The sequence below is a fragment of the Ranitomeya variabilis genome, chromosome 4 (genome assembly GCF_051348905.1).
Source record: "Ranitomeya variabilis isolate aRanVar5 chromosome 4, aRanVar5.hap1, whole genome shotgun sequence".
Taxonomy (NCBI): Eukaryota; Metazoa; Chordata; class Amphibia; order Anura; family Dendrobatidae; genus Ranitomeya; species Ranitomeya variabilis.
In genome coordinates this window covers 625,088,808-625,100,038 of record NC_135235.1, presented here as the reverse complement: position 1 = coordinate 625,100,038, position 11,231 = coordinate 625,088,808, and the positions used below count along the sequence as shown (strand labels likewise).

Below are 11,231 nucleotides of genomic sequence, written 5' to 3'. Positions count from 1 at the left end.
AACTCCTCCTTCCTCAGGAGCGGCCATGACTGGAAAGAGGGATAATATTACACGTCGTGCAAGTTAGTCACAGCCACAAAGATGTCAGGGGGAGAAATTATATCCATGCTGACAACTTGTGATGAAAATCATGAGGTAAATGCCCCAGGGAGGCTCCAGATATTCATCTCATGGTGACCACCAGCATATTGTAAAAACACTTATTTTTCCTCTTCCAGTTTTTCCTCCCGTTATTCCGAAAGGAAAGATTTCTTATTTTTTCGTGACTAGTTGTCATCTTAAGTTTTTTAGTTTTACCATATAAAACCCTGAAGAAAAAACGAGGCTGAAGATGGTTTCCTATTAAGCAATTTTTTTCTTTTCTGTTTTTTATAGGTTTTAACAACAAAAAATAACCATCACAATAATAACATACACTGCAGCGAGGTGCCCTGATGTGAATACACTTAAAAACAGCTACAAAAATTCTAACACTGGCGCAAAAATGGGCATCAAAGGACGTTAATGAAAGGGTTAAATGACTTTGGGCCACTGATATCACACTGAAGACCTAGAACAGTGCGTCCCACATCAAAACCAAGTCTCTCCAGCCTGGCCCAAAAGGGTTCTGGGTATCAGAACTGGCATCAAAGTGGGCACACAGTCGATTTTGGCTCTTTTCCCCTGCCTGGTGCAGGCGCAGTGAGCGCTGCCCGTCTTTCCTCATATGCAGCCCAGCTGACTGCGCCTGCGCGGCCGGGGCTGGGAATCACAGGCAGGGCGGCCACGCAGTCAGCTGGGCTGCATATGAGGACAGACGGGCAGCGCTCACTGCGCCTGCACCAGGCAGGGGAAACGAGCGCAGGCGCCGGCTATTTTGAAAACAGCGGTGAGGAGGAGGCGGCGCCAAGAAGATGTGAGTGACAGCAGTGTGCTGTCTGAAGCAGGGGGGAAACGCCGGCCTCCTTGACTGAAGATCAGGTATTTCTGACAAATTAAAAAACTGATTATTTCTCTAGTTACAGCACCCAGAACTAAAAGTGCCACCTTGTCAGAATGCAGCATTACTGCTTCACAAGGTGGCTCTTTTAGTTTGCAACGACTGTGGGGGGGGGTGACAGGTTCCCTTTAAGGGGAACCTTCACCCGCCCCGGGGGCCTATTAAGGTAAAAGAGCCAGCTTCTGCAGCACTAAGGCTACATTCTGTGGAGGTGGCTCTTACATTTTTGATCCCTAATAACGCTGAAATATTCACTTTTATAAATTGCGTGCCAAACCTTTATTAAGTCCGGGGGGTACCTTTTCTCTCCCTGACTCAGCCGCCTCGCAGCCGTCCATCATCCCTTCAGTGCATCGAGTGCTGCCTCACGTCACCGGCGCCTGTGCTGTGCTCTCATATTTTTGGCATGCGCTGTGCGCGCTGTGCGCGCTGCCCTGGAACTCATATCAGCTGATGTACCAATATCACGCCTGCATGTAGCTGAGACCCGAGATCCCGTCCCGCAGTGTGTTCTGATTTATTCACGCTGGAAGTCTGGCGCTGTGTGCAGGTGCGACCTACTTACATCACTTGATGTAAGTTCCAGGGCAGTGTGCAGGGCGCATGCCCGAGAAATAATTGCAGGCGCCGGTGACGGCACAAGATAGAGAGGAGGTGGCGCCCGATGGGATGATGGACGGCTGCGAGGCGCTTGAGTCAGGGAGAAATCATATCTCCCTGACTCAATAGAGGTATGGCGTGAACTTTATAAAAGTGATTATTTCAGCATTCCTAGGGATACTAAACGTATACGCCACCTTCACAGAATGCAGCCTTAGTGCTGCTGAAGGTGGCGCTTTTACCTTAATAGGCCCTGGGATGGGGTGACAGGTTCCCTTTAAGGGGTTAAATGACTTTGGGCCACTGATCTCACACTATGAATACACAGATAGTGATGCCCTGCAACAAACCCAGGTCCCTGGCCCAAATGGGTTATTGGCATCAAAGTGGGCAAACAGCCCATTTTCTCAGATGTGAATAAGTAACTGATGTTTTTAAGGGGTTAAATGAGTTTGGGCCTCTGATACCACAGTGCAGACATATAGAACAGGGGGCCCCACATCAAAACCAGGTCTCTTCAGCCTGGCCCATATTTGTTCTGGGCATCAAAGTGGGCACTTTGATGCCAGTTCTGATGCCCAGAACCTTATAGGATTAGTAATGGATAGGTGTCTTATAGATGCTTCTCCATTACTAAGTAGTGGGCTTGATGTCACCGGTGACATCAACCCCACAACTATTACCCCACTTGCCACCGCTACAGGGCAAGTGCGATGAGCCGGGCAAAGCGCCAGAATTGGCGCATCTAATAGATGTGCCTTTTCTGGGCAGCTGCGAGCTGCTATTTTTAGGCTGGGGGGTTCAAAATCCATGGCTCCTTACCAGCCTGAGAATACCGCCCCCCAGCTGTGAGCTTTAGCAAGGCTGGTTGTCAAAAATGGGGGGGACCCCATGCCGTTTTTTAAAAATTATTTAAATAATTTAAAAATATGGCGTGGGGACCCCTCTATTCTTGATATCCAACCTTGCTGACCGCTGAGGGTTCCAGCCCCCAGGTGTGAGTTTTGTCTGGCTGGTTATCAAAAATAGGGGGAACCCACGCCTTTTTTTAAAATTACCGTATTTACAGCGCAGGAGCCGCAGATGAATACTCCAATCCGCCGCTCCTGCTGTCAGTTATTAGCAGCAGCAGGGGTAGGCTGATGGGAGTAATAGTCCCATCAGCTGCCGCCTGTTGTCTGTTTTATTACTTATATGTAAGTCTTATTATTTTCCCCTGCTCGCACCGATCGCCAGCAGAGCAGGGAAGAGTGAGGAGAGCCATGTTCAGCACCCCGTGCCGGGGAACAGCGCTTACTGTAACGCTTCTTCCACGGCGCCAATGTGTGTTACATGGATGACATCCATGTGTGTTTTGTGTATGCACGTGTGCGGGACTTTTTATGGCTTGTGCTGACATAAAAAAATGGACATGTCAGCGTGTTTTGCCCACGGACACATGGTCCGTGGAAACACACTGACATGTGCACAGACCCATTTACTTGAATAGGCAAATAGCGCTCCGTTCCTCCTGAGTCTCTCCGCATGGCTAAATAGCACTGTACAGCCACATATGGGATATTGCCATGTTCAGTAGAAATTTTGGGACAAATTGTTGCAATTTTTACCCACTTCTTGTGTGAAAATGTAAAATCTTTGGCTAAAACAAAATTTTAGTGTTAAAAATGTAGTTATTTTGTCGTCACTGCCCAATGGTATAAAATTCTGTGACACACCCATGGTGTCAATATGATCACTGCACCCCTAGATGAATTAATTAGGAGTTGTAGTTCGTAAAATGGGGTCAATTATGGGGGGTTCTGCTGTTTTGGCACCTCATGGGCTCTCCCAGTGGGTCATGGCACCTGAAAACCATAAGGCTATGTGCATACGTTGCGGATTGTATACGTTTTTGCCACGTTTTTTCGATGCGAAAACGGATACACAACCCATTGAATTCAATGGGATTCTTCAATGCTGTGCTAATGCTGCATATTTTTCCGCAGTGGAATCGCATCGTGGAAAAATATGCATTCTCATTCTTTGTGCAGAATCGCGGCAATTGCGCACACATAGGAATGCATTGATCCGCTTACTTTCCACATAGGCCAGACTGCGTCCACAGTGCCTCCACCTACCTCATTATAGGGAATCTTCCACCAGAGGTTCTGCCTGAATCACGTATTTCAGAGAATTACACTGAAACCCCAGTGTAGGCTAAATGTGCACCGAGCCTTACTGCAATCCATGGGAGGCAGAATGAAAAGATATACAGCAGGTGAAGAATTGTTTTTATTTATTTTTTACGCCTTTCCTCGTGCGGTAAAAGTGATTAGGCAACTTTATTCTTCAGGTCAATGCGATTACAGCGATACCAGATTAATATCAGGTTTAATGTTTGGATGTTGTCACACACTAAAAGATGCTTTTTATTGCAAAAAATAGCCTCGCCATATTTAGACGGCTATCATTTTTCCATATTTCGGGCCAACAGAGTCATGTGAGGGCTTGTTTTTTTTGCGGGATGATTTGAAGTTTTTATTGTGGAAACAAGTGGAGAAGGGAAAAAGGAGAGTCAGCTCACCCTTGATGCAGCCACAATCCTGCTGAGAAACGCACAGAAAAGCCAGGGGTCCGGCTGAGGCAAACTAAGAGGAAAAATCCAGCTTAGAAGAAGGTAAATAAAATGTCCAATTTTATTAAAGAAATAAATCACATCCATAAAAACATGGTAAGTGCGGTTTTGGTCAAAGTGGATACAATCGACACGTTTCAGCTCCGATGATTCTTATTCATGGTCTAAACAACCATGAATTAGGCTCATCGGAGCTGAAATGCATCAGTTGTATCCACTGTGACCAGAACCGCAATTACCATGTATTTATGGGTGTGATTTATTTCTTTAATAAAACTGGACATTATATGTACCTGCTTCTATCCTGGATTTTTCCTTGATGTTTTTATTGGTACCATTTTCGGGCACTTGACATGCTTTCTATTTAGATTTTTGGGAGTGTCATGAATCCCACCGGATATGTCAGGGATCCCACCAATATGTCACAGTTCACGGGGAAGATTCCTTTATCATCATCACCACTCACACCAATTTGTCATGAACCGGGGTTGTTTGGTTGCCCCTGGTTCCTTCTGAAGGGAATTTATCTATATCCCACTTCCAGCTTGGAACTTGCAGCTCTCTGGCGCCCCCTTACCCTCAGGTCAATCAGGGTACTGCACCTAGGGTAATTTGTCACCAGAAAGGCTGCCTGCTATGTACTGGCGATTGGGCACGCTACAGCAAAGGCAATATAACTACTCCCACTTAGGCGGGAACAATAATTATCACCGTCACTACAAAGCTTCCCAACCGCACAGGACAAATCTGCTGCCACCAGCTCTGATTTTCCACGTATTAAACGGTCCAGAGCCAACCCAGATTAGTAGTGTAATTCACCTCAGAGGATGCGACAGTTCATTATAGAGCATGGAGAGACAAGCTAGTAATTTTATATTTTACTCCAAAAAATGGTAGGCAGTGTTTACAAAGTATAAAAAGATATTCTAAAGGAGACAAATTTCATATGTACAATACAATTACAAATAAAAGGGGATTAACGTTGAAAAGAACACTTACATTTCGTTATGTCATGTTATTTCATGGCTGGCCGTGTGCTGTGGAGGAGAAGGATGACCATATATCCAGATGCATAGCACCCCTCTGTATAGCAGCTAGAACCCGAACAAAAGACTCACTCCTAACTCAGCAGGGTTAAGATAAGCCCTCTCGTCGTTACATAATTGAGTGGGCTGAGTTAGGAAATGTACTCCTCTTTTCTACTCTTTACATTTTTGCTTCACAGGGCAAACAAAGACATTCCTGAAGGGGGGGGCGGGGAACGAGTGGCTTGAATTCCACTATGCTGCAGGCAGAGAAAAGAAGGGGGGCCGAATCTGCAGCGTGTGTCTGTGCCATGGTACCTTCTAGAACTAATCTCACAATATGACATTTTTACGTTACCATGACAGGGAGGTAGAGTAAACAAAATCCAGCAATTTAGGCTTTTTTTTTTTTTTTCTTTTTTTTTACATCTTTTCACGTGTGGTAAAATTGCTAAGGCAATTATATTTCTTTTTTAAGTTTTGGCACTTTTATACAATATAAACTATTTCATAGAAAAAATAATTAGGCTGTGCACGTGACCGCCTCCAAGTGTCAGCTGATTCTGACAGCTGACACCCGGCACTCAGTCCCCACACCAGTGTCAGCTGATTCTGACATCTGAAACCCGGTACTCAGTGCCCTCACCGCTCCCGGAACTATATCCCCCTAAATGCTGCGATCGATATATTGATCATAGCATTTAGCAGGAATGCAGAGGGAGGGAGCCCTCTCTGCTCTCCTATCGGCGCCCCTGAAACGTCACTGCGAGGAGCTGATCATTGCCTTGGTGACCCGATGTTGTCATGATGTATGCAAGCATGCTGTAAGCATGCTGTACAAGTTTGTCAGTGCAGCGCTGACAGTTTGTAAAGCATAGCAGAGCTCCTGCTTTGCTATGCTTTACAGGTGATCAGACAGCAAAAACTAAAAATATATTGTACCCATAAATAAATACTTTTATGAAAAAAATGAAACCGTCACATATTTGGTATAGCTGCACCCAGAACGATCTAACCTATACAAAAGTCCTACTAGTTAACCCCTTTAGCGAACACCGCAAAAAAATAGGAGAATAAATGAGGCAATCATCATACTGCCGGACAAAATGTTGAATAAAACGTGATAAAAAAGATGACTGTAAATAAAACAGTATCTCTAAAAACATAATTTTGTCCTGCAAAAATCAGTGAAAAAATAACAGTTCTAGCTCTCAGAACAAATGGATGCAAAAAAAATTTTGTATAAGAATTTTTATTGTGTAAAAACGCCAAAACATAAAAAAAAATATAAATGTGGTATCGCTGTAACTGACCCAAAGAATAAAGCTACCTTATCAATTTTACCACATACGGGACGACATGACAAAAAAAACCCCAATTCCTGAATTGCTGTTTTTTGTTCATTCCGCCTCCCAAAGATCACAGAAGTCTCAGCACACATTTATCCTTAGCTCTTATGCTGAGCGCTTACATTGGGGATTACTTTTAAATCTCTAAATGATGTGACTTAGATGGAACCCATGACTGAAGATTCCCTATAATGAGGTAGACATGGACACTGTGTGCGCAGTCTGGCCTGTGATTCAGCCATGTCCGTCTTTTTAGGTGTTCATAACAGTGCGGTCTGCTACAGTTTTGTGCACTTGTGAAAAAAGGACATAGCTGAACAGAGGTAACTCTGCTGCCTCATAGTGAATGAATCCTTTGGGGGTGTCATCGGAATAACGTCACTCTGAAATTTCGATGGAAACCCCAAATTAAGTGCCGTATAAATGTAATCCCAAACGTTATGTAAAATGTTCCCAATAAAAGCTTCAACTCAGTCCACAAAAAAAGCAAGTCCCCACTCAGGTCCATCACCTGTCAATGGAAATATAGGGGGCTTCCATGTTACTGGTAACTTCCAAATCCAAATGCCCACCTCCCTTCTGAGCCCCAGTGTGCCTAAACAGCAGATAGCGTCTACCTACATGTTTGGCATTTCTGTAGTGATGAGAGCCCGCCTAATTTACAGGTGCATGAGCTGTGTAATACAACGTACTGTGCATTACAATGTACTGGTCACTACAACGGCAGTTTACAATTTTCACTCAGCAACATCCACTGCTGCTTGTTTCTGGAAAACACCCACAGAGTCAAAATCGTCACTACATCTGTAGAAAATTTCCCAAAGGGGTATCATTTCCAAAATGGGGTCACTTGAGGGGCTATTCTGTTCTTCTAGCACATCGGAGGTTTTAAGTTATAATCTTCTGTGAAGCACCTGGGGTTTCAAGGTGCTCACAACACATCTAGATAAGTTCCCTGAGGGGCCTAGTTTCTGAAATGGTGTCACTTGTGGAGGGTTTCCACTTTTTAGACACATTAAGGGCACTCCAAATGTGGCATGGCATCTGCTAATTATATCAGCAAATTTTGCTTTCAAAAATTCAAATGGTGCTCCTTCCCTTCCAAGTTCTGCTGTGTGCACAAACAATAGTTTTCCTCCATATAATGGGAATCGCTGAACTCAGGAGAAATTGCACACCAAATTGTACAGTGGAATTTCCTGTTACCCTTTAGAGAATGCAAACTTTGGGTCTCTAAAATATATTTTTTGTGGGAAAAATGTAATTTTTTTTGTTTCCACTGCTCGATTTTATAAACTTCTGCTCACCGCACATCTAGATAAGTTTTCTGAGTGGGTTCTCCAAAAGCGACATGGCATGCGCTAATTATTCCAGCAAATTTTACATTCAAAAAGTCAAATGGCTCCCCTTCCCTTCCGAGCCCTGCTGTGCGCTTAAAGAGTAGTTTGTGCACTCAGGAGAAATTGCACAACAAATTTTGGAGTCCATTTTTTCCTGTTACCCTTGCAAAAATAAAAAAAATTGGGTCTAAAGTAAAATTTGTGTGAAAAAAAGTTAAATGTTAATTTTTTTCCCCACATTCCAAAAGTTTCTGTCAAGCACCTGAAGGGTTAATAAACTTATTGAATGTGATTTTGAGCACCTTGAGGGGTGCTGTTTTTAGAATGGTGTCACTTTTGGGTATTTTCTGTCATATTGAACCCTTAAATTCACTTCAAATGTAATGTGATCCCTAAAAAAACTTGTGTTGATGTAAAGTAGAAGTGTTATTTATTAACTATTTTGTGTGACATGACTATGATTTAAGGGCTTAAAAATTAAAAGTTTGAAAACTCCAAAAATTTCAACATTTTCCTCAAATTTTCGCTTTTTTCACACAAGTCAATATGTCACGAAAAAACTCAGAATCAGTGAGATCTGTTGAAGTGTTCCAGTGTCATTATCACATAGGGTAACACTTGTCAGGATTGTAAAATTTGGCCTGGTTATGAAGGTGCAAAATGCCTTGAATGGTAGAGGGGATAATTAACGTAAACCCTTATACTTGAGTATAAAATATGTTCCTTTATTCAAATTTGTTAAAATATAAAAAAGTGAAAACTACACCAACACCAACATACACAAATATGAAACACCACAGGGGGTGCCTGACCCTGTGGCTAACTCCTGTAAAGGGGTTAATTATAATAATTTTTTACATTGTATGACTTAACACTGAGCAGAATTAAGTATGTTCACATCCCTTTATATACCGTATGAGCCCCCTCAATCAATAACCAAAGCGATCAACCTATAGTGCCTTTATACATGTAAGCCATAACAAAATACCGTATATACTCGAGTATAAGCCGAGATTTTCAGCCCAAATTTTGGGGCTGAAAGTACCCCTCTCGGCTTATACTCGAGTCACGGTCGGCGGCAGGGTCGGCGGGTGAGGGGGAGAGGGCGCTGAGGCATACTTACCTGCTTCCGGGGCTCCTGGCGCTGTCCCTGCAGTCCCACGGTCTCCGGGTGCTGCAGCTCTTCCCCTGTTCAGCGGTCACGTGGGACCGCTCATTAGAGAAATGAATATGGACTCCACTCCCATAGGGGTGGAGCCGCATATTCATTTCTCTAATGAGCGGTAATGGTGACCGCTGATAGAGGAAGAGGCTGCGGCACCGAAGACCAGCTGTCCGGGGGAAGGAGCGGGACGCTGGGAGCAGGTAAGTATTACATATTCACCTGTCCGCGTTCCACACGCTGGGCGCCGCTCCATCTTCCCGGCGTCTCTCCGCACTGACTGTGTAGGTCAGAGGGCGCGATGACACATATAGTGCGCGCGCCACCCTCTGCCTGATCAGTCAGTGCAGAGAGATGCCGGGACGGGACGCTGAGGAGCTGCAAGCAAGAGAGGTGAGTATGTCATTTTTTTTTTATTGCAGCAGCAGCAATGGCACAGCTTTCTATGGTACATCTATGGGGCAATAATGAACGGTGCAGAGCACTATATGGCACAGCTATGGGGCAATAATGAACGGTGCAGAGCACTATATGGCACAGCTATGGGGCAATAATGAACGGTGCAGAGCACTATATGGCACAGCTATGGGGCAATAATGAACGGTGCAGAGCACTATATGGCACAGCTATGGGGCAATAATGAACGGTGCAGAGCACTATATGGCACAGCTTTCTATGGTACAGCTATGGGGCAATAATGAACGGTGCAGAGCACTATATGGCACAGCTATGGGGCAATAATGATCGGTGCAGAGCACTATATGGCACAGCTATGGGGCAATAACGGTGTAGAGCACTATATGGCGCAGGTATGGGGCAATAATGAACGGTGCAGAGCACTATATGGCACAGCTTTCTATTGTACAGCTATGGGGCAATAATGAACGGTGCAGAGCACTATATGGCACAGCTTTCTATGGTACAGCTATGGGGCAATAATGAACGGTGCAGAGCACTATATGGCACAGCTTTCTATGGTACAGCTATGGGGCAATAATGAACGGTGCAGAGCACTATATGGCACAGCTTTCTATGGTACAGCTATGGGGCAATAATGAACGGTGGAGAGCACTATATGGCACAGCTTTCTATGGTACAGCTATGGGGCAATAATGAACGGTGCAGAGCACTATATGGCACAGCTTTCTATGGTACAGCTATGGGGCAATAATGAACGGTGCAGAGCACTATATGGCACAGCTTTCTATGGTACAGCTATGGGGCAATAATGAACGGTGCAGAGCACTATATGGCACAGCTTTCTATGGTACAGCTATGGGGCAATAATGAACGGTGCAGAGCACTATATGGCACAGCTTTCTATGGTACAGCTATGGGGCAATAATGAACGGTGCAGAGAACTATATGGCACAGCTTTCTATGGTACAGCTATGGGGCAATAATGAACGGTGGAGAGCACTATATGGCACAGCTTTCTATGGTACAGCTATGGGGCAATAATGAACGGTGCAGAGCACTATATGGCACAGCTTTCTATGGTACAGCTATGGGGCAATAATGAACGGTGCAGAGCACTATATGGCACAGCTTTCTATGGTACAGCTATGGGGCAATAATGAACGGTGCAGAGCACTATATGGCACAGCTTTCTATGATACAGCTATGGGGCAATAATGAACGGTGCAGAGCACTATATAGCACAGCTTTCTATGGTACAGCTATGTGGCAATAATGAACGGTGCAGAGCACTATATGGCACAGCTATGGGGCAATAATGAACGGTGCAGAGCACTATATGGCACAGCTTTCTATGGTACAGCTATGGGGCAATAATGAACGGTGCAGAGCACTATATGGCACAGCTATGGGGCCATAATGAATGGTATGGAGCACCTATTTTTATTTTTCAAATTTACCGGTAGCTGCTGCATTTTCCACCCTAGGCTTATACTCGAGTCAATAAGTTTTCCCAGTTTTTTGTGGCAAAATTAGGGGGGTCGGCTTATACTCGGGTCGGCTTATACTCGAGTATATACGGTAAGTACTTAAAAAATTCTCTCTTGGTTTAAAACCCATATACTTCATAGTCTCATCTCTGTGGACATGTACCCTCTCCCTCCCTCTCTCCCTAATATGAGCGCCCACACAGCCTCCTACATACAGTATGAGTCCACACACAGCCGCCTACATAAGGCATGAAC

At 44.4% G+C, this 11,231-nt stretch overlaps 1 protein-coding gene across 6 annotated transcripts in view; it reads left to right on the top strand.

Moving 5' to 3' along the window:
* Positions 1-2: 2 nt before the first annotated feature.
* Positions 3-11,231, top strand: part of LOC143766127 (uncharacterized) — a 114,550-nt gene continuing 103,321 nt past the window's right edge. For 4 of the 6 annotated variants that reach the window (XR_013213536.1, XR_013213537.1, XM_077253573.1 and 1 more), the window contains exon 1: positions 3-135. The gene's annotated coding sequence lies outside the window, so the exon portion shown is untranslated. The remainder of the gene's footprint in view (positions 136-11,231) is intronic. The other 2 variants (XM_077253575.1, XM_077253574.1) reach the window with 2 other exon arrangements.